This window comes from Lagopus muta, chromosome Z, assembly GCF_023343835.1.
Source record: "Lagopus muta isolate bLagMut1 chromosome Z, bLagMut1 primary, whole genome shotgun sequence".
Classification (NCBI taxonomy): Eukaryota; Metazoa; Chordata; class Aves; order Galliformes; family Phasianidae; genus Lagopus; species Lagopus muta.
This window is the reverse complement of record NC_064472.1, coordinates 62857-86590: the sequence shown is the minus strand read 5'-3', so window position 1 is coordinate 86590 and position 23734 is coordinate 62857. Positions and strand designations below refer to the sequence as shown.

At 55.6% G+C, this 23734-nt stretch overlaps 1 long non-coding RNA gene across 2 annotated transcripts in view; it reads left to right on the top strand.

Moving 5' to 3' along the window:
* Positions 1-1865: 1865 nt before the first annotated feature.
* LOC125686621 (uncharacterized) overlaps positions 1866-23734 on the top strand; it is a 60585-nt gene continuing 38716 nt past the window's right edge. Inside the window, exons 1-3 of one of the 2 annotated variants that reach the window (XR_007373858.1) lie at positions 1866-2663; positions 6406-8524; positions 15882-16296. This is a non-coding gene — a long non-coding RNA (uncharacterized LOC125686621). Of the gene's footprint in view, positions 2664-5387; positions 8525-15881; positions 16297-23734 lie in introns of those variants that run through there. The other variant, XR_007373857.1, reaches the window with a different exon arrangement.

Below are 23734 nucleotides of genomic sequence, written 5' to 3'. Positions count from 1 at the left end.
CTCATTGGTCACCGGCCGCACCGTCCCGCCCTCGTCAGCCTGTGATTGGTCACAGGCAGCGCTGTCCCGCCTTCGCCTGCCTGTGATTGGTCATCGGCAGCTCCGTCCCGCCTCCGCCAGCATCTCATTGGTCAGCAGCAGCCTTTTCCCCGCCTTTTCCCCGCCTTTTTCTTTGCTTTCTCTCTCCTTTCTTCCCCCTCATCCTGTGTCAGAAGTGACTGAAGGAATGATGGACAAGCTGGTGCAGGATGGCAGCAGCAGGGTGGAGGCACAGGTGGGTGCGATGAAGCCGGGGGTGGGACTGGGTGGAGCCAGAGCCCAGCCTGAGCTCATTTAAGGGCTGGGAATCGCAGGGCTCAGATGTGTGCCTGGGCTTCTGGTGTCAGTGAGGTTGGCTGAGCAGTGAGGTTTGGGGGAACCGAGTTGTTGGCCTTGAGATTGATGCCCAGCTCCTTGCTCGTCGCATTCTGTTGGGCTCGAGGTTCCGGACACGGGTTGCTCTTCTAAGCAGTGGGAGGACTGCGAGGAAGACTTTGTTGGATGCAGCAGGAAAGCACAGCCGCTGGTGGATGCCAGTGTCCGCTCCTGAGGCTCTGCGCCAAGGTACGTGGATCCCCGCCGTCTCCTGTTTCACACGCTCGCTCAGGTCCTCGGGCTTGGTGTCGGTTGTCCCTCGTGCTCACGTTGCTTTCACCGAGTGTTCTTCCTCTCCCCATGCCCGGCTCTGCCCAGTGCTGATGGGATGTCAGTGCCACCTGCTGCTCTCAATCAAAGGTAGGTTCGATTCCTGTTGTCTTCCATAGCGTCTGCTACACTTTTATTCTGTCTCTCTTCTCTTTTTGCCATGTTGCCTGTTGGCGCCTCGCTGGAGTTCCCAGGACGCCAGTGCCCGCTTTTGACCAAGTGAGATGCAACAGAAGAGGTAGGCTCCTAAGGAGGCTTCTGCTGAGTGCTGTCCTTGACTCGGGCTTTGTACAATGACCAGCCTTTGTTGCTAAGCCACGTTGTTGAGCAGCGCGTGTGAAGCTTTCTTCTTTCTTTCTTTCTAGGCTTGGCGACTCCTCCACCAGATGCAGCATCATTTTGGGCTGCCCAAGCTTCTGCAGTGAACGTGTCTCGTTCCTGGTAAAGGTGTGGGCGTTCCTGGATGCGCCCAGTCCCCCGGATCCCTGACGTCTCCTGTTTCACACGCTCGCTGAGGTCCTTTGGGGCTTGGTGTCGGTTGTCCCTCGTGCTCACGTTGCTTTCACCGGGTGTTCTTCCTTTCCCCATGCTCAGTTCTGCCCAGTGCTGATGGGTTGTCAGTGCCACCTGCTGCTCTTAAGAAAAGGTAGGTTTGATTTCTTTTGGTTTCCAGAGCATTTGCTACACTTTCATTCTGTCTCTCTTCTTTTTTTTTTTCTTTTTGCTCTGAATAAATGGCAGGTTCAATTCCTTTTGGCTTCTGTAGTATTTGCTTCACTTGTGTTCTGTTTCTCTTCTCTTTTTTCCATGTTGCCTGGCGGTGCCTCGCTGGAGTTCCCATGACCCCCAGGCACACTTGTGACCAAGTGAGGTGCCAAAAGAAGAGGTATCTCCTAAACAGGCTTCTGCTGAGTGCTGTCCTGGTCTTGGGGTTTGTACAGTGCCCACCTTTCTTCTCTAACCCGCTTTGTTGAGGACCACGTGTGAGGCTTTCTTCTTTCTTGGTAGGATTGGCGACTCCACCACCAGACGTAGCAGGCATTTTGGGACGTCCAAGGTTCCGCAGTGAGAGTGTCCTGTTCCTGGTAATGGTGTGGGCGTTCCAGGACATAAAGGTATCTTCATGCTTTCCCCAAGTGCCAAGTACCCCGCCAGATGCTGTTTGCCTTTTGGCACCCCCTCAGTTGCTGTAATGTCTGCGCCTTGATTCTTGGAGCGGGGTAAGTGACACCTTTGAAAACAAGCGATATTTTAGGTTAAAAAAAGGGATTTCTTGGAAAATAAGTGATATTTCAGGGGAAAAACAGGGATTTCTATGAAAATAAGCGATATTGAAGGGGAAAAACAGGGATTTCTTTGAAAACAAGCTATATTTCAGGATAAAAACAGGGATTTCTATGAAAATAAGCGATGTTTGAGGATAAAAACTGGGATTTCTGAGAAAGTAAGCGATCTTTCAGGGGAAAAACAGGGATTTCTATGAAAATAAGCGATATTTCAGGGAAGAAACAGGGATTTCTATGAAAATAAGCGATATTTAAGGTTAAAAACAGGGATTTCTTGGAATATAAGCAAAAATTTAGAGGAACAAAGATGTCAGTGCCACCTGCTGCTTTCTATAACTGGCAGGTTCAATTCGTTTTGGCTTCTGTAGTATTTGCTACACTTGTGTTCTGTTTCTCTTCTCTTTTTTCCATGTTGCCTGGCGGTGCCTCGCTGGAGTTCCCATGACACCCAGGCACACTTGTGACCAAGTGAGGTGCCAAAAGAAGAGGTGTCTCCTAAACAGTCTTCTGCTGAGTGCTGTCCTCGTCTTGGGGTTTGTACAATGCCCACCTTTCTTCTCTAACCCGCTTTGTTGAGGACCGCGTGTGAGGCTTTCTTCTTTCTTGGTAGGATTGGCGACTCCACCAGCAGACGTAGCAGGCATTTTGGGACGTCCAAGGTTCCGCAGTTAGCGTGTCCTGTTCCTGGTAATGGTGTGGGCGTTCCAGGACATAAAGGTATCTATCTTCATGCCTTCCCCATGTGCCCAGTCCCCCACCAGATGCTGTTAGCCTTTTGGCCCCCCTGATTTGCTGCACTGCTGCGCCCTGATCCTTGCAGAGGGGTAAGTGACACCTTTGTCCCTTCGGGAAAGCGATCTCCACTTTCCTCTCGTTGGTCAAGGGCAGCACTGTCCCTCTCCCGCCAGGCTCTCATTGGTCACCGGCCGCGCCGTCCCGCCCTCTTCAGCCGGTGATTGGTCAGCGGCAGCGCTGTCCTGCCCACGTCAGCCTGTGATTGGTCACCGGCCGCGCCGTCCCGCCTTCTTCAGCCAGTGATTGGTCATCGGCAGCGCTGTCCCGCCCTCGTCAGCCTGTGATTGGTCACCGGCCGCGCCGTCCCGCCCTCTTCAGCCAGTGATTGGTCAGCGGCAGCGCTGTCCCGCCCTCGTCAGCCTGTGATTGGTCACCGGCCGCGCCGTCCCGCCCTCTTCAGCCAGTGATTGGTCATCGGCAGCGCTGTCCCGCCCTAGTCAGCCTGTGATTGGTCACCGGTCGCGCCGTCCCGCCCTCGTCAGCCTCTCATTGGTCATAGGCAGCATTGTCCCGCCCTCGCCCGCCTGTGATTGGTCATCGGCAGCGCAGTCCCGCCTCCGCTAGCCTCTCATTGGTTCTCGGCAACGCCGTCCCGCCTCCGCCGGCCTCTCATTGGTCAGCAGCAGCGCCGTCCCGCCTCCGTCATTCTCTCATTGGTCAGCGGCAGCGCCGTCCCGCCTCCGCCAGCCTCTCATTGGTCACCGGCCGCGCCATCCCGCCCTCGTCAGCCTGTGATTGGTCACAGGCAGCGCCGTCCCGCCTTCGCCTGCCTGTGATTGGTCATCGGCAGCGCAGTCCCGCCTCCGCCAGCCTCTCATTGGTTCTCGGCAACGCCGTCCCGCCTCCGCCAGCCTCTCATTGGTCAGCAGCAGCTCCGTCCCGCCTCCGTCATTCTCTCATTGGTCAGCGGCAGCGCCGTCCCGCCTCCGCCAGCCTCTCATTGGTCAGCGGCAGCGCCGTCCCGCCTCCGCCAGCCTCTCATTGGTCAGCGGCAGCGCCATCCCGCCCTCGTCAGCCTGTGATTGGTCACAGGCAGCGCCGTCCCGCCTTCGCCTGCCTGTGATTGGTCATCGGCAGCTCCGTCCCGCCTCCGCCAGCATCTCATTGGTCAGCAGCAGCCTTTTCCCCGCCTTTTCCCCGCCTTTTTCTTTGCTTTCTCTCTCCTTTCTTCCCCCTCATCCTGTGTCAGAAGTGACTGAAGGAATGATGGACAAGCTGGTGCAGGATGGCAGCAGCAGGGTGGAGGCACAGGTGGGTGCGATGAAGCCGGGGGTGGGACTGGGTGGAGCCAGAGCCCAGCCTGAGCTCATTTAAGGGCTGGGAATCGCAGGGCTCAGATGTGTGCCTGGGCTTCTGGTGTCAGTGAGGTTGGCTGAGCAGTGAGGTTTGGGGGAACCGAGTTGTTGGCCTTGAGATTGATGCCCAGCTCCTTGCTCGTCGCATTCTGTTGGGCTCGAGGTTCCGGACACGGGTTGCTCTTCTAAGCAGTGGGAGGACTGCGAGGAAGACTTTGTTGGATGCAGCAGGAAAGCACAGCCGCTGGTGGATGCCAGTGTCCGCTCCTGAGGCTCTGCGCCAAGGTACGTGGATCCCCGCCGTCTCCTGTTTCACACGCTCGCTCAGGTCCTCGGGCTTGGTGTCGGTTGTCCCTCGTGCTCACGTTGCTTTCACCGAGTGTTCTTCCTCTCCCCATGCCCGGCTCTGCCCAGTGCTGATGGGATGTCAGTGCCACCTGCTGCTCTCAATCAAAGGTAGGTTTGATTCCTGTTGTCTTCCATAGCGTCTGCTACACTTTTATTCTGTCTCTCTTCTCTTTTTGCCATGTTGCCTGTTGGCGCCTCGCTGGAGTTCCCAGGACGCCAGTGCCCGCTTTTGACCAAGTGAGATGCAACAGAAGAGGTAGGCTCCTAAGGAGGCTTCTGCTGAGTGCTGTCCTTGACTCGGGCTTTGTACAATGACCAGCCTTTGTTGCTAAGCCACGTTGTTGAGCAGCGCGTGTGAAGCTTTCTTCTTTCTTTCTTTCTAGGCTTGGCGACTCCTCCACCAGATGCAGCATCATTTTGGGCTGCCCAAGCTTCTGCAGTGAACGTGTCTCGTTCCTGGTAAAGGTGTGGGCGTTCCTGGATGCGCCCAGTCCCCCGGATCCCTGACGTCTCCTGTTTCACACGCTCGCTGAGGTCCTTTGGGGCTTGGTGTCGGTTGTCCCTCGTGCTCACGTTGCTTTCACCGGGTGTTCTTCCTTTCCCCATGCTCAGTTCTGCCCAGTGCTGATGGGTTGTCAGTGCCACCTGCTGCTCTTAAGAAAAGGTAGGTTTGATTTCTTTTGGTTTCCAGAGCATTTGCTACACTTTCATTCTGTCTCTCTTCTTTTTTTTTTTCTTTTTGCTCTGAATAAATGGCAGGTTCAATTCATTTTGGCTTCTGTAGTATTTGCTTCACTTGTGTTCTGTTTCTCTTCTCTTTTTTCCATGTTGCCTGGCGGTGCCTCGCTGGAGTTCCCATGACACCCAGGCACACTTGTGACCAAGTGAGGTGCCAAAAGAAGAGGTATCTCCTAAACAGGCTTCTGCTGAGTGCTGTCCTCGTCTTGGGGTTTGTACAATGCCCACCTTTCTTCTCTAACCCGCTTTGTTGAGGACCACGTGTGAGGCTTTCTTCTTTCTTGGTAGGATTGGCGACTCCACCAGCAGACGTAGCAGGCGTTTTGGGACGTCCAAGGTTCCGCAGTGAGCGTGTCCTGTTCCTGGTCAAGGTGTGGGCGTTCCAGGACATAATGGTATCTTCATGCTTTCCCCAAGTGCCAAGTACCCCACCAGATGCTGTTTGCCTTTTGGCACCCCCTCAGTTGCTGTAATGTCTGCGCCTTGATTCTTGGAGCGGGGTAAGTGACACCTTTGAAAACAAGCGATATTTTAGGTTAAAAAAAGGGATTTCTTGGAAAATAAGTGATATTTCAGGGGAAAAACAGGGATTTCTATGAAAATAAGCGATATTGAAGGGGAAAAACAGGGATTTCTTTGAAAACAAGCTATATTTCAGGATAAAAACAGGGATTTCTATGAAAATAAGCGATGTTTGAGGATAAAAACTGGGATTTCTGAGAAAGTAAGCGATCTTTCAGGGGAAAAACAGGGATTTCTATGAAAATAAGCGATATTTCAGGGAAGAAACAGGGATTTCTATGAAAATAAGCGATATTTAAGGTTAAAAACAGGGATTTCTTGGAATATAAGCAAAAATTTAGAGGAACAAAGATGTCAGTGCCACCTGCTGCTTTCAATAACTGGCAGGTTCAATTCGTTTTGGCTTCTGTAGTATTTGCTACCCTTGTGTTCTGTTTCTCTTCTCTTTTTTCCATGTTGCCTGGCGGAGCCTCGCTGGAGTTCCCATGACCCCCGGGCACACTTGTGACCAAGTGAGGTGCCAAAAGAAGAGGTGTCTCCTAAACAGTCTTCTGCTGAGTGCTGTCCTCGTCTTGGGGTTTGTACAATGCCCACCTTTCTTCTCTAACCCGCTTTGTTGAGGACCGCGTGTGAGGCTTTCTTCTTTCTTGGTAGGATTGGCGACTCCACCAGCAGACGTAGCAGGCATTTTGGGACGTCCAAGGTTCCGCAGTTAGCGTGTCCTGTTCCTGGTCAAGGTGTGGGCGTTCCAGGACACGAAGGTATCTATCTTCATGCCTTCCCCATGTGCCCAGTCCCCCACCAGATGCTGTTAGCCTTTTGGCCCCCCTGATTTGCTGCACTGCTGCGCCCTGATCCTTGCAGAGGGGTAAGTGACACCTTTGTCCCTTCGGGAAAGCGATCTCCACTTTCCTCTCGTTGGTCAAGGGCAGCACTGTCCCTCTCCCGCCAGGCTCTCATTGGTCACCGGCCGCGCCGTCCAGCCCTCTTCAGCCGGTGATTGGTCAGCGGCAGCGCTGTCCTGCCCTCGTCAGCCTGTGATTGGTCACCGGCTGCGCCGTCCCGCCCTCTTCAGCCAGTGATTGGTCAGCGGCAGCGCTGTCCCGCCCTAGTCAGCCTGTGATTGGTCACCGGCCGCGCCGTCCCGCCCTCTTCAGCCAGTGATTGGTCGTCGGCAGCGCTGTCCCGCCCTTGTCAGCCTGTGATTGGTCACCGGCCGCGCCGTCCCGCCCTCTTCAGCCAGTGATTGGTCGTCGGCAGCGCTGTCCCGCCCTCGTCAGCCTGTGATTGGTCACCGGCCGCGCCGTCCCGCCCTCTTCAGCCAGTGATTGGTCATCGGCAGCGCTGTCCCGCCCTCGTCAGCCTGTGATTGGTCACCGGTCGCGCCGTCCCGCCCTCGTCAGCCTCTCATTGGTCATCGGCAGCATTGTCCCGCCCTCGCCCGCCTGTGATTGGTCATCGGCAGCGCCGTCCCGCCCTCGCCTGTAAGTGATTGGTCATCGGCAGCGCAGTCCCGCCTCCGCCAGCCTCTCATTGGTCCTCGGCAACGCCGTCCCGCCTCCGCCAGCCTCTCACTGGTCAGCAGCAGCGCCGTCCCGCCTCTGCCATTCTCTCATTGGTCAGCGGCAGCGCCGTCCCGCCTCCGCCAGCCTCTCATTGGTCAGCGGCAGCGCCATCCCGCCCTCGTCAGCCTGTGATTGGTCACAGGCAGCGCCGTCCCGCCTTCGCCTGCCTGTGATTGGTCATCGGCATCTCCGTCCCGCCTCCGCCAGCATCTCATTGGTCCGCAGCAGCCTTTTCCCCGCCTTTTCCCCGCCTTTTTCTTTGCTCTCTCTCTCCTTTCTTCCCCCTCATCCTGTGTCAGAAGAGACTGAAGGAACGATGGACAAGCTGGTGCAGGATGGCAGCAGCAGGGTGGAGGCACAGGTGGGTGCGATGAAGCCGGGGGTGGGACTGGGTGGAGCCAGAGCCCAGCCTGAGCTCATTTAAGGGCTGGGAATCGCAGGGCTCAGATGTGTGCCTGGGCTTCTGGTGTCAGTGAGGTTGGCTGAGCAGTGAGGTTTGGGGGAACCGAGTTGTTGGCCTTGAGATTGATGCCCAGCTCCTTGCTCGTCGCATTCTGTTGGGCTCGAGGTTCCGGACGCGGGTTGCTCTTCTAAGCAGTGGGAGGACTGCGAGGAAGACTTTGTTGGATGCAGCAGGAAAGCACAGCCGCTGGTGGATGCCAGTGTCCGCTCCTGAGGCTCTGCGCCAAGGTACGTGGATCCCCGCCGTCTCCTGTTTCACACGCTCGCTCAGGTCCTCGGGCTTGGTGTCGGTTGTCCCTCGTGCTCACGTTGCTTTCACCGAGTGTTCTTCCTCTCCCCATGCCCAGCTCTGCCCAGTGCTGATGGGATGTCAGTGCCACCTGCTGCTCTCAATCAAAGGTAGGTTCGATTCCTGTTGTCTTCCATAGCATTTGCTACACTTTTATTCTGTCTCTCTTCTCTTTTTGCCATGTTGCCTGTTGGCGCCTCGCTGGAGTTCCCAGGACGCCAGTGCCCGCTTTTGACCAAGTGAGATGCAACAGAAGAGGTAGGCTCCTAAGGAGGCTTCTGCTGAGTGCTGTCCTTGACTCGGGCTTTGTACAATGACCAGCCTTTGTTGCTAAGCCACGTTGTTGAGCACCGCGTGTGAAGCTTTCTTCTTTCTTTCTTTCTTTCTAGGCTTGGCGACTCCTCCACCAGATGCAGCATCATTTTGGGCTGCCCAAGCTTCTGCAGTGAACGTGTCTCGTTCCTGGTAAAGGTGTGGGCGTTCCTGGATGCGCCCAGTCCCCCGGATCCCTGACGTCTCCTGTTTCACACGCTCGCTGAGGTCCTTTGGGGCTTGGTGTTGGTTGTCCCTCGTGCTCACGTTGCTTTCACCGGGTGTTCTTCCTTTCCCCATGCTCAGTTCTGCCCAGTGCTGATGGGTTGTCAGTGCCACCTGCTGCTCTTAAGAAAAGGTAGGTTTGATTTCTTTTGGTTTCCAGAGCATTTGCTACACTTTCATTCTGTCTCTCTTCTTTTTTTTTTTCTTTTTGCTCTGAATAAATGGCAGGTTCAATTCATTTTGGCTTCTGTAGTATTTGCTTCACTTGTGTTCTGTTTCTCTTCTCTTTTTTCCATGTTGCCTGGCGGTGCCTCGCTGGAGTTCCCATGACCCCCGGGCACACTTGTGACCAAGTGAGGTGCCAAAAGAAGAGGTATCTCCTAAACAGTCTTCTGCTGAGTGCTGTCCTCGTTTTGGGGTTTGTACAGTGCCCACCTTTCTTCTCTAACCCACTTTGTTGAGGACCGCGTGTGAGGCTTTCTTCTTTCTTGGTAGGATTGGCGACTCCACCACCAGACGTAGCAGGCATTTTGGGACGTCCAAGGTTCCGCAGTGAGAGTGTCCTGTTCCTGGTAATGGTGTGGGCGTTCCAGGACATAAAGGTATCTTCATGCTTTCCCCAAGTGCCAAGTACCCCGCCAGATGCTGTTTGCCTTTTGGCACCCCCTCAGTTGCTGTAATGTCTGCGCCTTGATTCTTGGAGCGGGGTAAGTGACACCTTTGAAAACAAGCGATATTTTAGGTTAAAAACAGGGATTTCTTGGAAAATAAGTGATATTTCAGGGGAAAAACAGGGATTTCTATGAAAATAAGCGATATTGAAGGGGAAAAACAGGGATTTCTTGGAATATAAGCAAAAATTTAGAGGAACAAAGATGTCAGTGCCACCTGCTGCTTTCAATAACTGGCAGGTTCAATTCGTTTTGGCTTCTGTAGTATTTGCTACACTTGTGTTCTGTTTCTCTTCCCTTTTTTCCATGTTGCCTGGCGGAGCCTCGCTGGAGTTCCCTTGACACCCAGGCACACTTGTGACCAAGTGAGGTGCCAAAAGAAGAGGTGTCTCCTAAACAGTCTTCTGCTGAGTGCTGTCCTCGTCTTGGGGTTTGTACAATGCCCACCTTTCTTCTCTAACCCGCTTTGTTGAGGACCGCGTGTGAGGCTTTCTTCTTTCTTGGTAGGATTGGCGACTCCACCACCAGACGTAGCAGGCATTTTGGGACGTCCAAGGTTCCGCAGTGAGCGTGTCCTGTTCCTGGTCAAGGTGTGGGCGTTCCAGGACACGAAGGTATCTATCTTCATGCCTTCCCCATGTGCCCAGTCCCCCACCAGATGCTGTTAGCCTTTTGGCCCCCCTGATTTGCTGCACTGCTGCGCCCTGATCCTTGCAGAGGGGTAAGTGACACCTTTGTCCCTTCGGGAAAGCGATCTCCACTTTCCTCTCGTTGGTCAAGGGCAGCACTGTCCCTCTCCCGCCAGGCTCTCATTGGTCACCGGCCGCGCCGTCCTGCCCTCTTCAGCCAGTGATTGGTCAGCGGCAGCGCTGTCCTGCCCTCGTCAGCCTGTGATTGGTCAACGGCCGCGCCGTCCCGCCCTCTTCAGCCAGTGATTGGTCAGCGGCAGCGCTGTCCCGCCCTCGTCAGCCTGTGATTGGTCACCGGCCGCGCCGTCCCGCCCTCTTCAGCCAGTGATTGGTCGTCGGCAGCGCTGTCCCGCCCTCGTCAGCCTGTGATTGGTCACCGGCCGCACCGTCCCGCCCTCTTCAGCCAGTGATTGGTCGTCGGCAGCGCTGTCCCGCCCTCGTCAGCCTGTGATTGGTCACCGGTCGCGCCGTCCCGCCCTCGTCAGCCTCTCATTGGTCATCGGCAGCATTGTCCCGCCCTCGCCCGCCTGTGATTGGTCATCGGCAGCGCCGTCCCGCCCTCGCCTGTAAGTGATTGGTCATCGGCAGCGCAGTCCCGCCTCCGCCAGCCTCTCATTGGTTCTCGGCAACGCCGTCCCGCCTCCGCCAGCCTCTCATTGGTCAGCAGCAGCGCCGTCCCGCCTCCGTCATTCTCTCATTGGTCAGCGGCAGCGCTGTCCCGCCCTCGTCAGCCTGTGATTGGTCACCGGTCGCGCCGTCCCGCCCTCTTCAGCCAGTGATTGGTCAGCGGCAGCGCTGTCCCGCCCTCGTCAGCCTGTGATTGGTCACCGGCCGCGCCGTCCCGCCCTCTTCAGCCAGTGATTGGTCGTCGGCAGCGCTGTCCCGCCCTCGTCAGCCTGTGATTGGTCACCGGCCGCGCCGTCCCGCCCTCGTCAGCCTGTGATTGGTCACAGGTCGCGCCGTCCCGCCCTCGTCAGCCTCTCATTGGTCATCGGCAGCATTGTCCCGCCCACGCCCGCCTGTGATTGGTCATCGGCAGCGCCGTCCCGCCCTCGCCTGTAAGTGATTGGTCATCGGCAGCGCAGTCCCGCCTCCGCCAGCCTCTCATTGGTCCTCGGCAACGCCGTCCCGCCTCCGCCAGCCGCTCACTGGTCAGCAGCAGCGCCGTCCCGCCTCTGCCATTCTCTCATTGGTCAGCGGCAGCGCCGTCCCGCCTCCGCCAGCCTCTCATTGGTCAGCGGCAGCGCCATCCCGCCCTCGTCAGCCTGTGATTGGTCACAGGCAGCGCCGTCCCGCCTTCGCCTGCCTGTGATTGGTCATCGGCATCTCCGTCCCGCCTCCGCCAGCATCTCATTGGTCCGCAGCAGCCTTTTCCCCGCCTTTTCCCCGCCTTTTTCTTTGCTCTCTCTCTCCTTTCTTCCCCCTCATCCTGTGTCAGAAGAGACTGAAGGAACGATGGACAAGCTGGTGCAGGATGGCAGCAGCAGGGTGGAGGCACAGGTGGGTGCGATGAAGCCGGGGGTGGGACTGGGTGGAGCCAGAGCCCAGCCTGAGCTCATTTAAGGGCTGGGAATCGCAGGGCTCAGATGTGTGCCTGGGCTTCTGGTGTCAGTGAGGTTGGGTGAGCAGTGAGGTTTGGGGGAACCGAGTTGTTGGCCTTGAGATTGATGCCCAGCTCCTTGCTCGTCGCATTCTGTTGGGCTCGAGGTTCCGGACACGGGTTGCTCTTCTAAGCAGTGGGAGGACTGCGAGGAAGACTTTGTTGGATGCAGCAGGAAAGCACAGCCGCTGGTGGATGCCAGTGTCCGCTCCTGAGGCTCTGCGCCAAGGTACGTGGATCCCCGCCGTCTCCTGTTTCACACGCTCGCTCAGGTCCTCGGGCTTGGTGTCGGTTGTCCCTCGTGCTCACGTTGCTTTCACCGAGTGTTCTTCCTCTCCCCATGCCCGGCTCTGCCCAGTGCTGATGGGATGTCAGTGCCACCTGCTGCTCTCAATCAAAGGTAGGTTCGATTCCTGTTGTCTTCCATAGCATTTGCTACACTTTTATTCTGTCTCTCTTCTCTTTTTGCCATGTTGCCTGTTGGCGCCTCGCTGGAGTTCCCAGGACGCCAGTGCCCGCTTTTGACCAAGTGAGATGCAACAGAAGAGGTAGGCTCCTAAGGAGGCTTCTGCTGAGTGCTGTCCTTGACTCGGGCTTTGTACAATGACCAGCCTTTGTTGCTAAGCCACGTTGTTGAGCACCGCGTGTGAAGCTTTCTTCTTTCTTTCTTTCTTTCTAGGCTTGGCGACTCCTCCACCAGATGCAGCATCATTTTGGGCTGCCCAAGCTTCTGCAGTGAACGTGTCTCGTTCCTGGTAAAGGTGTGGGCGTTCCTGGATGCGCCCAGTCCCCCGGATCCCTGACGTCTCCTGTTTCACACGCTCGCTGAGGTCCTTTGGGGCTTGGTGTCGGTTGTCCCTCGTGCTCACGTTGCTTTCACCGGGTGTTCTTCCTTTCCCCATGCTCAGTTCTGCCCAGTGCTGATGGGTTGTCAGTGCCACCTGCTGCTCTTAAGAAAAGGTAGGTTTGATTTCTTTTGGTTTCCAGAGCATTTGCTACACTTTCATTCTGTCTCTCTTCTTTTTTTTTTCTTTTTGCTCTGAATAAATGGCAGGTTCAATTCATTTTGGCTTCTGTAGTATTTGCTTCACTTGTGTTCTGTTTCTCTTCTCTTTTTTCCATGTTGCCTGGCGGTGCCTCGCTGGAGTTCCCATGACCCCCGGTCACACTTGTGACCAAGTGAGGTGCCAAAAGAAGAGGTATCTCCTAAACAGTCTTCTGCTGAGTGCTGTCCTCGTTTTGGGGTTTGTACAGTGCCCACCTTTCTTCTCTAACCCACTTTGTTGAGGACCGCGTGTGAGGCTTTCTTCTTTCTTGGTAGGATTGGCGACTCCACCACCAGACGTAGCAGGCATTTTGGGACGTCCAAGGTTCCGCAGTGAGCGTGTCCTGTTCCTGGTCAAGGTGTGGGCGTTCCAGGACATAAAGGTATCTTCATGCTTTCCCCAAGTGCCAAGTACCCCGCCAGATGCTGTTTGCCTTTTGGCACCCCCTCAGTTGCTGTAATGTCTGCGCCTTGATTCTTGGAGCGGGGTAAGTGACACCTTTGAAAACAAGCGATATTTTAGGTTAAAAACAGGGATTTCTTGGAAAATAAGTGATATTTCAGGGGAAAAACAGGGATTTCTATGAAAATAAGCGATATTGAAGGGGAAAAACAGGGATTTCTTTGAAAACAAGCTATATTTCAGGATAAAAACAGGGATTTCTATGAAAATAAGCGATATTGAAGGGGAAAAACAGGGATTTCTTTGAAAACAAGCTATATTTCAGGATAAAAACAGGGATTTCTATGAAAATAAGTGATGTTTGAGGATAAAAACTGGGATTTCTGAGAAAGTAAGCGATCTTTCAGGGGAAAAACAGGGATTTCTATGAAAATAAGCGATATTTCAGGGAAGAAACAGGGATTTCTATGAAAATAAGCGATATTTAAGGTTAAAAACAGGGATTTCTTGGAATATAAGCAAAAATTTAGAGGAACAAAGATGTCAGTGCCACCTGCTGCTTTCTATAACTGGCAGGTTCAATTCGTTTTGGCTTCTGTAGTATTTGCTACCCTTGTGTTCTGTTTCTCTTCTCTTTTTTCCATGTTGCCTGGCGGAGCCTCGCTGGAGTTCCCATGACACCCAGGCGCACTTGTGACCAAGTGAGGTGCCAAAAGAAGAGGTGTCTCCTAAACAGTCTTCTGCTGAGTGCTGTCCTCGTCTTGGGGTTTGTACAATGCCCACCTTTCTTCTCTAACCAGCTTTGTTGAGGACCGCGTGTGAGGCTTTCTTCTTTCTTGGTAGGATTGGCGACTCCACCAGCAGACGTAGCAGGCATTTTGGGACGTCCAAGGTTCCGCAGTGAGCGTGTCCTGTTCCTGGTCAAGGTGTGGGCGTTCCAGGACACGAAGGTATCTATCTTCATGCCTTCCCCATGTGCCCAGTCCCCCACCAGATGCTGTTAGCCTTTTGGCCCCCCTGATTTGCTGCACTGCTGCGCCCTGATCCTTGCAGAGGGGTAAGTGACACCTTTGTCCCTTCGGGAAAGCGATCTCCACTTTCCTCTCGTTGGTCAAGGGCAGCACTGTCCCTCTCCCGCCAGGCTCTCATTGGTCACCGGCCGCGCCGTCCCGCCCTCTTCAGCCAGTGATTGGTCAGCGGCAGCGCTGTCCCGCCCTCGTCAGCCTGTGATTGGTCACCGGCCGCGCCGTCCCGCCCTCTTCAGCCAGTGATTGGTCAGCGGCAGCGCTGTCCCGCCCTTGTCAGCCTGTGATTGGTCACCGGCCGCGCCGTCCCGCCCTCTTCAGCCAGTGATTGGTCGTCGGCAGCGCTGTCCCGCCCTCGTCAGCCTGTGATTGGTCACCGGCCGCGCCGTCCCGCCCTCTTCAGCCAGTGATTGGTCATCGGCAGCGCTGTCCCGCCCTCGTCAGCCTGTGATTGGTCACCGGTCGCGCCGTCCCGCCCTCGTCAGCCTCTCATTGGTCATCGGCAGCATTGTCCCGCCCTCGCCCGCCTGTGATTGGTCATCGGCAGCGCCGTCCCGCCCTCGCCTGTAAGTGATTGGTCATCGGCAGCGCAGTCCCGCCTCCGCCAGCCTCTCATTGGTCCTCGGCAACGCCGTCCCGCCTCCGCCAGCCTCTCACTGGTCAGCAGCAGCGCCGTCCCGCCTCTGCCATTCTCTCATTGGTCAGCGGCAGCGCCGTCCCGCCTCCGCCAGCCTCTCATTGGTCAGCGGCAGCGCCATCCCGCCCTCGTCAGCCTGTGATTGGTCACAGGCAGCGCCGTCCCGCCTTCGCCTGCCTGTGATTGGTCATCGGCATCTCCGTCCCGCCTCCGCCAGCATCTCATTGGTCCGCAGCAGCCTTTTCCCCGCCTTTTTCTTTGCTCTCTCTCTCCTTTCTTCCCCCTCATCCTGTGTCAGAAGAGACTGAAGGAACGATGGACAAGCTGGTGCAGGATGGCAGCAGCAGGGTGGAGGCACAGGTGGGTGCGATGAAGCCGGGGGTGGGACTGGGTGGAGCCAGAGCCCAGCCTGAGCTCATTTAAGGGCTGGGAATCGCAGGGCTCAGATGTGTGCCTGGGCTTCTGGTGTCAGTGAGGTTGGCTGAGCAGTGAGGTTTGGGGGAACCGAGTTGTTGGCCTTGAGATTGATGCCCAGCTCCTTGCTCGTCGCATTCTGTTGGGCTCGAGGTTCCGGACGCGGGTTGCTCTTCTAAGCAGTGGGAGGACTGCGAGGAAGACTTTGTTGGATGCAGCAGGAAAGCACAGCCGCTGGTGGATGCCAGTGTCCGCTCCTGAGGCTCTGCGCCAAGGTACGTGGATCCCCGCCGTCTCCTGTTTCACACGCTCGCTCAGGTCCTCGGGCTTGGTGTCGGTTGTCCCTCGTGCTCACGTTGCTTTCACCGAGTGTTCTTCCTCTCCCCATGCCCGGCTCTGCCCAGTGCTGATGGGATGTCAGTGCCACCTGCTGCTCTCAATCAAAGGTAGGTTCGATTCCTGTTGTCTTCCATAGCATTTGCTACACTTTTATTCTGTCTCTCTTCTCTTTTTGCCATGTTGCCTGTTGGCGCCTCGCTGGAGTTCCCAGGACGCCAGTGCCCGCTTTTGACCAAGTGAGATGCAACAGAAGAGGTAGGCTCCTAAGGAGGCTTCTGCTGAGTGCTGTCCTTGACTCGGGCTTTGTACAATGACCAGCCTTTGTTGCTAAGCCACGTTGTTGAGCACCGCGTGTGAAGCTTTCTTCTTTCTTTCTTTCTTTCTAGGCTTGGCGACTCCTCCACCAGATGCAGCATCATTTTGGGCTGCCCAAGCTTCTGCAGTGAACGTGTCTCGTTCCTGGTAAAGGTGTGGGCGTTCCTGGATGCGCCCAGTCCCCCGGTTCCCTGACGTCTCCTGTTTCACACGCTCGCTGAGGTCCTTTGGGGCTTGGTGTCGGTTGTCCCTCGTGCTCACGTTGCTTTCACCGGGTGTTCTTCCTTTCCCCATGCTCAGTTCTGCCCAGTGCTGATGGGTTGTCAGTGCCACCTGCTGCTCTTAAGAAAAGGTAGGTTTGATTTCTTTTGGTTTCCAGAGCATTTGCTACACTTTCATTCTGTCTCTCTTCTTTTTTTTTTTCTTTTTGCTCTGAATAAATGGCAGGTTCAATTCATTTTGGCTTCTGTAGTATTTGCTTCACTTGTGTTCTGTTTCTCTTCTCTTTTTTCCATGTTGCCTGGCGGTGCCTCGCTGGAGTTCCCATGACCCCCGGGCACACTTGTGACCAAGTGAGGTGCCAAAAGAAGAGGTATCTCCTAAACAGTCTTCTGCTGAGTGCTGTCCTCGTTTTGGGGTTTGTACAGTGCCCACCTTTCTTCTCTAACCCACTTTGTTGAGGACCGCGTGTGAGGCTTTCTTCTTTCTTGGTAGGATTGGCGACTCCACCAGCAGACGTAGCAGGCATTTTGGGACGTCCAAGGTTCCGCAGTGAGCGTGTCCTGTTCCTGGTCAAGGTGTGGGCGTTCCAGGACATAAAGGTATCTTCATGCTTTCCCCAAGTGCCAAGTACCCCACCAGATGCTGTTTGCCTTTTGGCACCCCCTCAGTTGCTGTAATGTCTGCGCCTTGATTCTTGGAGCGGGGTAAGTGACACCTTTGAAAACAAGCGATATTTTAGGTTAAAAAAAGGGATTTCTTGGAAAATAAGTGATATTTCAGGGGAAAAACAGGGATTTCTATGAAAATAAGCGATATTGAAGGGGAAAAAACAGGGATTTCTTTGAAAACAAGCTATATTTCAGGATAAAAACAGGGATTTCTATGAAAATAAGCGATATTGAAGGGGAAAAACAGGGATTTCTTTGAAAACAAACTATATTTCAGGATAAAAACAGGGATTTCTATGAAAATAAGTGATGTTTGAGGATAAAAACTGGGATTTCTGAGAAAGTAAGCGATCTTTCAGGGGAAAAACAGGGATTTCTATGAAAATAAGCGATATTTCAGGGAAGAAACAGGGATTTCTATGAAAATAAGCGATATTTAAGGTTAAAAACAGGGATTTCTTGGAATATAAGCAAAAATTTAGAGGAACAAAGATGTCAGTGCCACCTGCTGCTTTCTATAACTGGCAGGTTCAATTCGTTTTGGCTTCTGTAGTATTTGCTACACTTGTGTTCTGTTTCTCTTCTCTTTTTTCCATGTTGCCTGGCGGAGCCTCGCTGGAGTTCCCATGACACCCAGGCACACTTGTGACCAAGTGAGGTGCCAAAAGAAGAGGTGTCTCCTAAACAGTCTTCTGCTGAGTGCTGTCCTCGTCTTGGGGTTTGTACAATGCCCACCTTTCTTCTCTAACCCGCTTTGTTGAGGACCGCGTGTGAGGCTTTCTTCTTTCTTGGTAGGATTGGCGACTCCACCAGCAGACGTAGCAGGCATTTTGGGACGTCCAAGGTTCCGCAGTTAGCGTGTCCTGTTCCTGGTCAAGGTGTGGGCGTTCCAGGACACGAAGGTATCTATCTTCATGCCTTCCCCATGTGCCCAGTCCCCCACCAGATGCTGTTAGCCTTTTGGCCCCCCTGATTTGCTGCACTGCTGCGCCCTGATCCTTGCAGAGGGGTAAGTGACACCTTTGTCCCTTCGGGAAAGCGATCTCCACTTTCCTCTCGTTGGTCAAGGGCAGCACTGTCCCTCTCCCGCCAGGCTCTCATTGGTCACCGGCCGCGCCGTCCCGCCCTCTTCAGCCAGTGATTGGTCAGCGGCAGCGCTGTCCTGCCCTCGTCAGCCTGTGATTGGTCAACGGCCGCGCCGTCCCGCCCTCTTCAGCCAGTGATTGGTCAGCGGCAGCGCTGTCCCGCCCTCGTCAGCCTGTGATTGGTCACCGGTCGCGCCGTCCCGCCCTCTTCAGCCAGTGATTGGTCAGCGGCAGCGCTGTCCCGCCCTTGTCAGCCTGTGATTGGTCACCGGCCGCGCCGTCCCGCCCTCTTCAGCCAGTGATTGGTCGTCGGCAGCGCTGTCCCGCCCTCGTCAGCCTGTGATTGGTCACCGATCGCGCCGTCCCGCCCTCTTCAGCCAGTGATTGGTCATCGGCAGCGCTGTCCCGCCCTCGTCAGCCTGTGATTGGTCACCGGTCGCACCGTCCCGCCCTCGTCAGCCTCTCATTGGTCATCGGCAGCATTGTCCCGCCCTCGCCCGCCTGTGATTGGTCATCGGCAGCGCCGTCCCGCCCTCGCCTGTAAGTGATTGGTCATCGGCAGCGCAGTCCCGCCTCCGCCAGCCTCTCATTGGTTCTCGGCAACGCCGTCCCGCCTCCGCCAGCCTCTCATTGGTCAGCAGCAGCGCCGTCCCGCCTCCGTCATTCTCTCATTGGTCAGCGGCAGCGCCGTCCCGCCTCCGCCAGCCTCTCATTAGTCAGCGGCAGCGCCGTCCCGCCTCCGCCAGCCTCTCATTGGTCAGCGGCAGCGCCATCCCGCCCTCGTCAGCCTGTGATTGGTCACAGGCAGCGCCGTCCCGCCTTCGCGTGCCTGTGATTGGTCATCGGCATCTCCGTCCCGCCTCCGCCAGCATCTCATTGGTCCGCAGCAGCCTTTTCCCCGCCTTTTCCCCGCCTTTTTCTTTGCTCTCTCTCTCTCCATTCTTTCCCCTCATCCTGTTACAGAAGAGACTGAAGGAATGATGGACAAGCTTGTGCAGGATGGCAGTAGCAGGGTGGAGGCACAGGTGGGTGCGATGAAGCCGGGGGTGGGACTGGGTGGAGCCAGAGCCCAGCCTGAGCTCATTTAAGGGCTGGGAATCGTAGGGCTCGGATGTGTGCCTGGGCTTCTGGTGTCAGTGAGGTTGGCTGAGCAGTGAGGTTTGGGGGAACCGAGTTGTTGGCCTTGAGATTGATGCCCAGCTCCTTGCTCGTCGCATTCTGTTGGGCTCGAGGTTCCGGACGCGGGTTGCTCTTCTAAGCAGTGGGAGGACTGCGAGGAAGACTTTGTTGGATGCAGCAGGAAAGCACAGCCGCTGGTGGATGCCAGTGTCCGCTCCTGAGGCTCTGCGCCAAGGTACGTGGATCCCCGCCGTCTCCTGTTTCACACGCTCGCTGAGGTCCTCGGGCTTGGTGTCGGTTGTCCCTCGTGCTCACGTTGCTTTCACCGGGTGTTTTTCCTCTCCCCATGCCCGGCTCTGCCCAGTGCTGATGGGGTGTCAGTGCCCCCTGCTGCTCTCAATCAAAGGTAGGTTCGATTCCTGTTGTCTTCCATAGCATTTGCTACACTTTTATTCTGTCTCTCTTCTCTTTTTGCCATGTTGCCTGTTGGCGCCTCGCTGGAGTTCCCAGGACGCCAGTGCCCGCTTTTGACCAAGTGAGATGCAACAGAAGAGGTAGGCTCCTAAGGAGGCTTCTGCTGAGTGCTGTCCTTGACTCGGGCTTTGTACAATGACCAGCCTTTGTTGCTAAGCCACGTTGTTGAGCACCGCGTGTGAAGCTTTCTTCTTTCTTTCTTTCTAGGCTTGGCGACTCCTCCACCAGATGCAGCATCATTTTGGGCTGCCCAAGCTTCTGCAGTGAACGTGTCTCGTTCCTGGTAAAGGTGTGGGCGTTCCTGGATGCGCCCAGTCCCCCGGTTCCCTGATGTCTCCTGTTTCACACGCTCGCTGAGGTCCTTTGGGGCTTGGTGTCGGTTGTCCCTCGTGCTCACGTTGCTTTCACCGGGTGTTCTTCCTCTCCCCATGCTCAGTTCTGCCCAGTGCTGATGGGTTGTCAGTGCCACCTGCTGCTCTTAAGAAAAGGTAGGTTTGATTTCTTTTGGTTTCCAGAGCATTTGCTACACTTTCATTCTGTCTCTCTTCTTTTTTTTTTTCTTTTTGCTCTGAATAAATGGCAGGTTCAATTCATTTTGGCTTCTGTAGTATTTGCTTCACTTGTGTTCTGTTTCTCTTCTCTTTTTTCCATGTTGCCTGGCGGTGCCTCGCTGGAGTTCCCATGACAGCCAGGCACACTTGTGACCAAGTGAGGTGCCAAAAGAAGAGGTGTCTCCTAAACAGGCTTCTGCTGAGTGCTGTCCTCGTCTTGGGGTTTGTACAATGCCCACCTTTCTTCTCTAACCCGCTTTGTTGAGGACCGCGTGTGAGGCTTTCTTCTTTCTTGGTAGGATTGGCGACTCCACCAGCAGACGTAGCAGGCATTTTGGGACGTCCAAGGTTCCGCAGTGAGCGTGTCCTGTTCCTGGTCAAGGTGTGGGCGTTCCAGGACATAAAGGTATCTTCATGCTTTCCCCAAGTGCCAAGTACCCCGCCAGATGCTGTTTGCCTTTTGGCACCCCCTCAGTTGCTGTAATGTCTGCGCCTTGATTCTTGGAGCGGGGTAAGTGACACCTTTGAAAACAAGCGATATTTTAGGTGAAAAACAGGGATTTCTATGAAAATAAGTGATATTTCAGGGGAAAAACAGGGATTTCTATGAAAATAAGCGATATTGAAGGGGAAAAACAGGGATTTCTATGAAAATAAGCGATGTTTGAGGATAAAAACTGGGATTTCTGAGAAAGTAAGCGATCTTTCAGGATAAAAACAGGGATTTCTATGAAAATAAGTGATGTTTGAGGATAAAAACTGGGATTTCTGAGAAAGTAAGCGATCTTTCAGGGGAAAAACAGGGATTTCTATGAAAATAAGCGATATTTCAGGGAAGAAACAGGGATTTCTATGAAAATAAGCGATATTTAAGGTTAAAAACAGGGATTTCTTGGAATATAAGCAAAAATTTAGAGGAACAAAGATGTCAGTGCCACCTGCTGCTTTCTATAACTGGCAGGTTCAATTCATTTTGGCTTCTGTAGTATTTGCTACACTTGTGTTCTGTTTCTCTTCTCTTTTTTCCATGTTGCCTGGCGGTGCCTCGCTGGAGTTCCCATGACACCCAGGCACACTTGTGACCAAGTGAGGTGCCAAAAGAAGAGGTGTCTCCTAAACAGTCTTCTGCTGAGTGCTGTCCTCGTCTTGGGGTTTGTACAATGCCCACCTTTCTTCTCTAACCCGCTTTGTTGAGGACCGCGTGTGAGGCTTTCTTCTTTCTTGGTAGGATTGGCGACTCCACCAGCAGACGTAGCAGGCATTTTGGGACGTCCAAGGTTCCGCAGTTAGCGTGTCCTGTTCCTGGTCAAGGTGTGGGCGTTCCAGGACACGAAGGTATCTATCTTCATGCCTTCCCCATGTGCCCAGTCCCCCACCAGATGCTGTTAGCCTTTTGGCCCCCCTGATTTGCTGCACTGCTGCGCCCTGATCCTTGCAGAGGGGTAAGTGACACCTTTGTCCCTTCGGGAAAGCGATCTCCACTTTCCTCTCGTTGGTCAAGGGCAGCACTGTCCCTCTCCCGCCAGGCTCTCATTGGTCACCGGCCGCGCCGTCCCGCCCTCTTCAGCCAGTGATTGGTCAGCGGCAGCGCTGTCCTGCCCTCGTCAGCCTGTGATTGGTCAACGGCCGCGCCGTCCCGCCCTCTTCAGCCAGTGATTGGTCAGCGGCAGCGCTGTCCCGCCCTCGTCAGCCTGTGATTGGTCACCGGTCGCGCCGTCCCGCCCTCTTCAGCCAGTGATTGGTCGTCGGCAGCGCTGTCCCGCCCTCGTCAGCCTGTGATTGGTCACCGGCCGCGCCGTCCCGCCCTCTTCAGCCAGTGATTGGTCATCGGCAGCGCTGTCCCGCCCTCGTCAGCCTGTGATTGGTCACCGGTCGCGCCGTCCCGCCCTCGTCAGCCTCTCATTGGTCATCGGCAGCATTGTCCCGCCCTCGCCCGCCTGTGATTGGTCATCGGCAGCGCCGTCCCGCCCTCGCCTGTAAGTGATTGGTCATCGGCAGCGCAGTCCCGCCTCCGCCAGCCTCTCATTGGTTCTCGGCAACGCCGTCCCGCCTCCGCCAGCCTCTCATTGGTCAGCAGCAGCGCCGTCCCGCCTCCGTCATTCTCTCATTGGTCAGCGGCAGCGCTGTCCCGCCCTCGTCAGCCTGTGATTGGTCACCGGTCGCGCCGTCCCGCCCTCTTCAGCCAGTGATTGGTCAGCGGCAGCGCTGTCCCGCCCTCGTCAGCCTGTGATTGGTCACCGGCCGCGCCGTCCCGCCCTCTTCAGCCAGTGATTGGTCGTCGGCAGCGCTGTCCCGCCCTCGTCAGCCTGTGATTGGTCACCGGTCGCGCCGTCCCGCCCTCTTCAGCCAGTGATTGGTCATCGGCAGCGCTGTCCCGCCCTCGTCAGCCTGTGATTGGTCACAGGTCGCGCCGTCCCGCCCTCGTCAGCCTCTCATTGGTCATCGGCAGCATTGTCCCGCCCACGCCCGCCTGTGATTGGTCATCGGCAGCGCCGTCCCGCCCTCGCCTGTAAGTGATTGGTCATCGGCAGCGCAGTCCCGCCTCCGCCAGCCTCTCATTGGTCCTCGGCAACGCCGTCCCGCCTCCGCCAGCCGCTCACTGGTCAGCAGCAGCGCCGTCCCGCCTCTGCCATTCTCTCATTGGTCAGCGGCAGCGCCGTCCCGCCTCCGCCAGCCTCTCATTGGTCACCGGCCGCGCCATCCCGCCCTCGTCAGCCTGTGATTGGTCACAGGCAGCGCCGTCCCGCCTTCGCGTGCCTGTGATTGGTCATCGGCATCTCCGTCCCGCCTCCGCCAGCATCTCATTGGTCCGCAGCAGCCTTTTCCCCGCCTTTTCCCCGCCTTTTTCTTTGCTCTCTCTCTCCTTTCTTCCCCTTCATCCTGTGTCAGAAGAGACTGAAGGAACGATGGACAAGCTGGTGCAGGATGGCAGCAGCAGGGTGGAGGCACAGGTGGGTGCGATGAAGCCGGGGGTGGGACTGGGTGGAGCCAGAGCCCAGCCTGAGCTCATTTAAGGGCTGGGAATCGCAGGGCTCAGATGTGTGCCTGGGCTTCTGGTGTCAGTGAGGTTGGCTGAGCAGTGAGGTTTGGGGGAACCGAGTTGTTGGCCTTGAGATTGATGCCCAGCTCCTTGCTCGTCGCATTCTGTTGGGCTCGAGGTTCCGGACGCGGGTTGCTCTTCTAAGCAGTGGGAGGACTGCGAGGAAGACTTTGTTGGATGCAGCAGGAAAGCACAGCCGCTGGTGGATGCCAGTGTCCGCTCCTGAGGCTCTGCGCCAAGGTACGTGGATCCCCGCCGTCTCCTGTTTCACACGCTCGCTGAGGTCCTCGGGCTTGGTGTCGGTTGTCCCTCGTGCTCACGTTGCTTTCACCGAGTGTTCTTCCTCTCCCCATGCCCGGCTCTGCCCAGTGCTGATGGGATGTCAGTGCCACCTGCTGCTCTCAATCAAAGGTAGGTTCGATTCCTGTTGTCTTCCATAGCATTTGCTACACTTTTATTCTGTCTCTCTTCTCTTTTTGCCATGTTGCCTGGCGGAGCCTCGCTGGAGTTCCCATGACACCCAGGCACACTTGTGACCAAGTGAGGTGCCAAAAGAAGAGGTGTCTCCTAAACAGTCTTCTGCTGAGTGCTGTCCTCGTCTTGGGGTTTGTACAATGCCCACCTTTCTTCTCTAACCTGCTTTGTTGAGGACCGCGTGTGAGGCTTTCTTCTTTCTTGGTAGGATTGGCGACTCCACCAGCAGACGTAGCAGGCATTTTGGGACGTCCAAGGTTCCGCAGTTAGCGTGTCCTGTTCCTGGTCAAGGTGTGGGCGTTCCAGGACACGAAGGTATCTATCTTCATGCCTTCCCCATGTGCCCAGTCCCCCACCAGATGCTGTTAGCCTTTTGGCCCCCCTGATTTGCTGCACTGCTGCGCCCTGATCCTTGCAGAGGGGTAAGTGACACCTTTGTCCC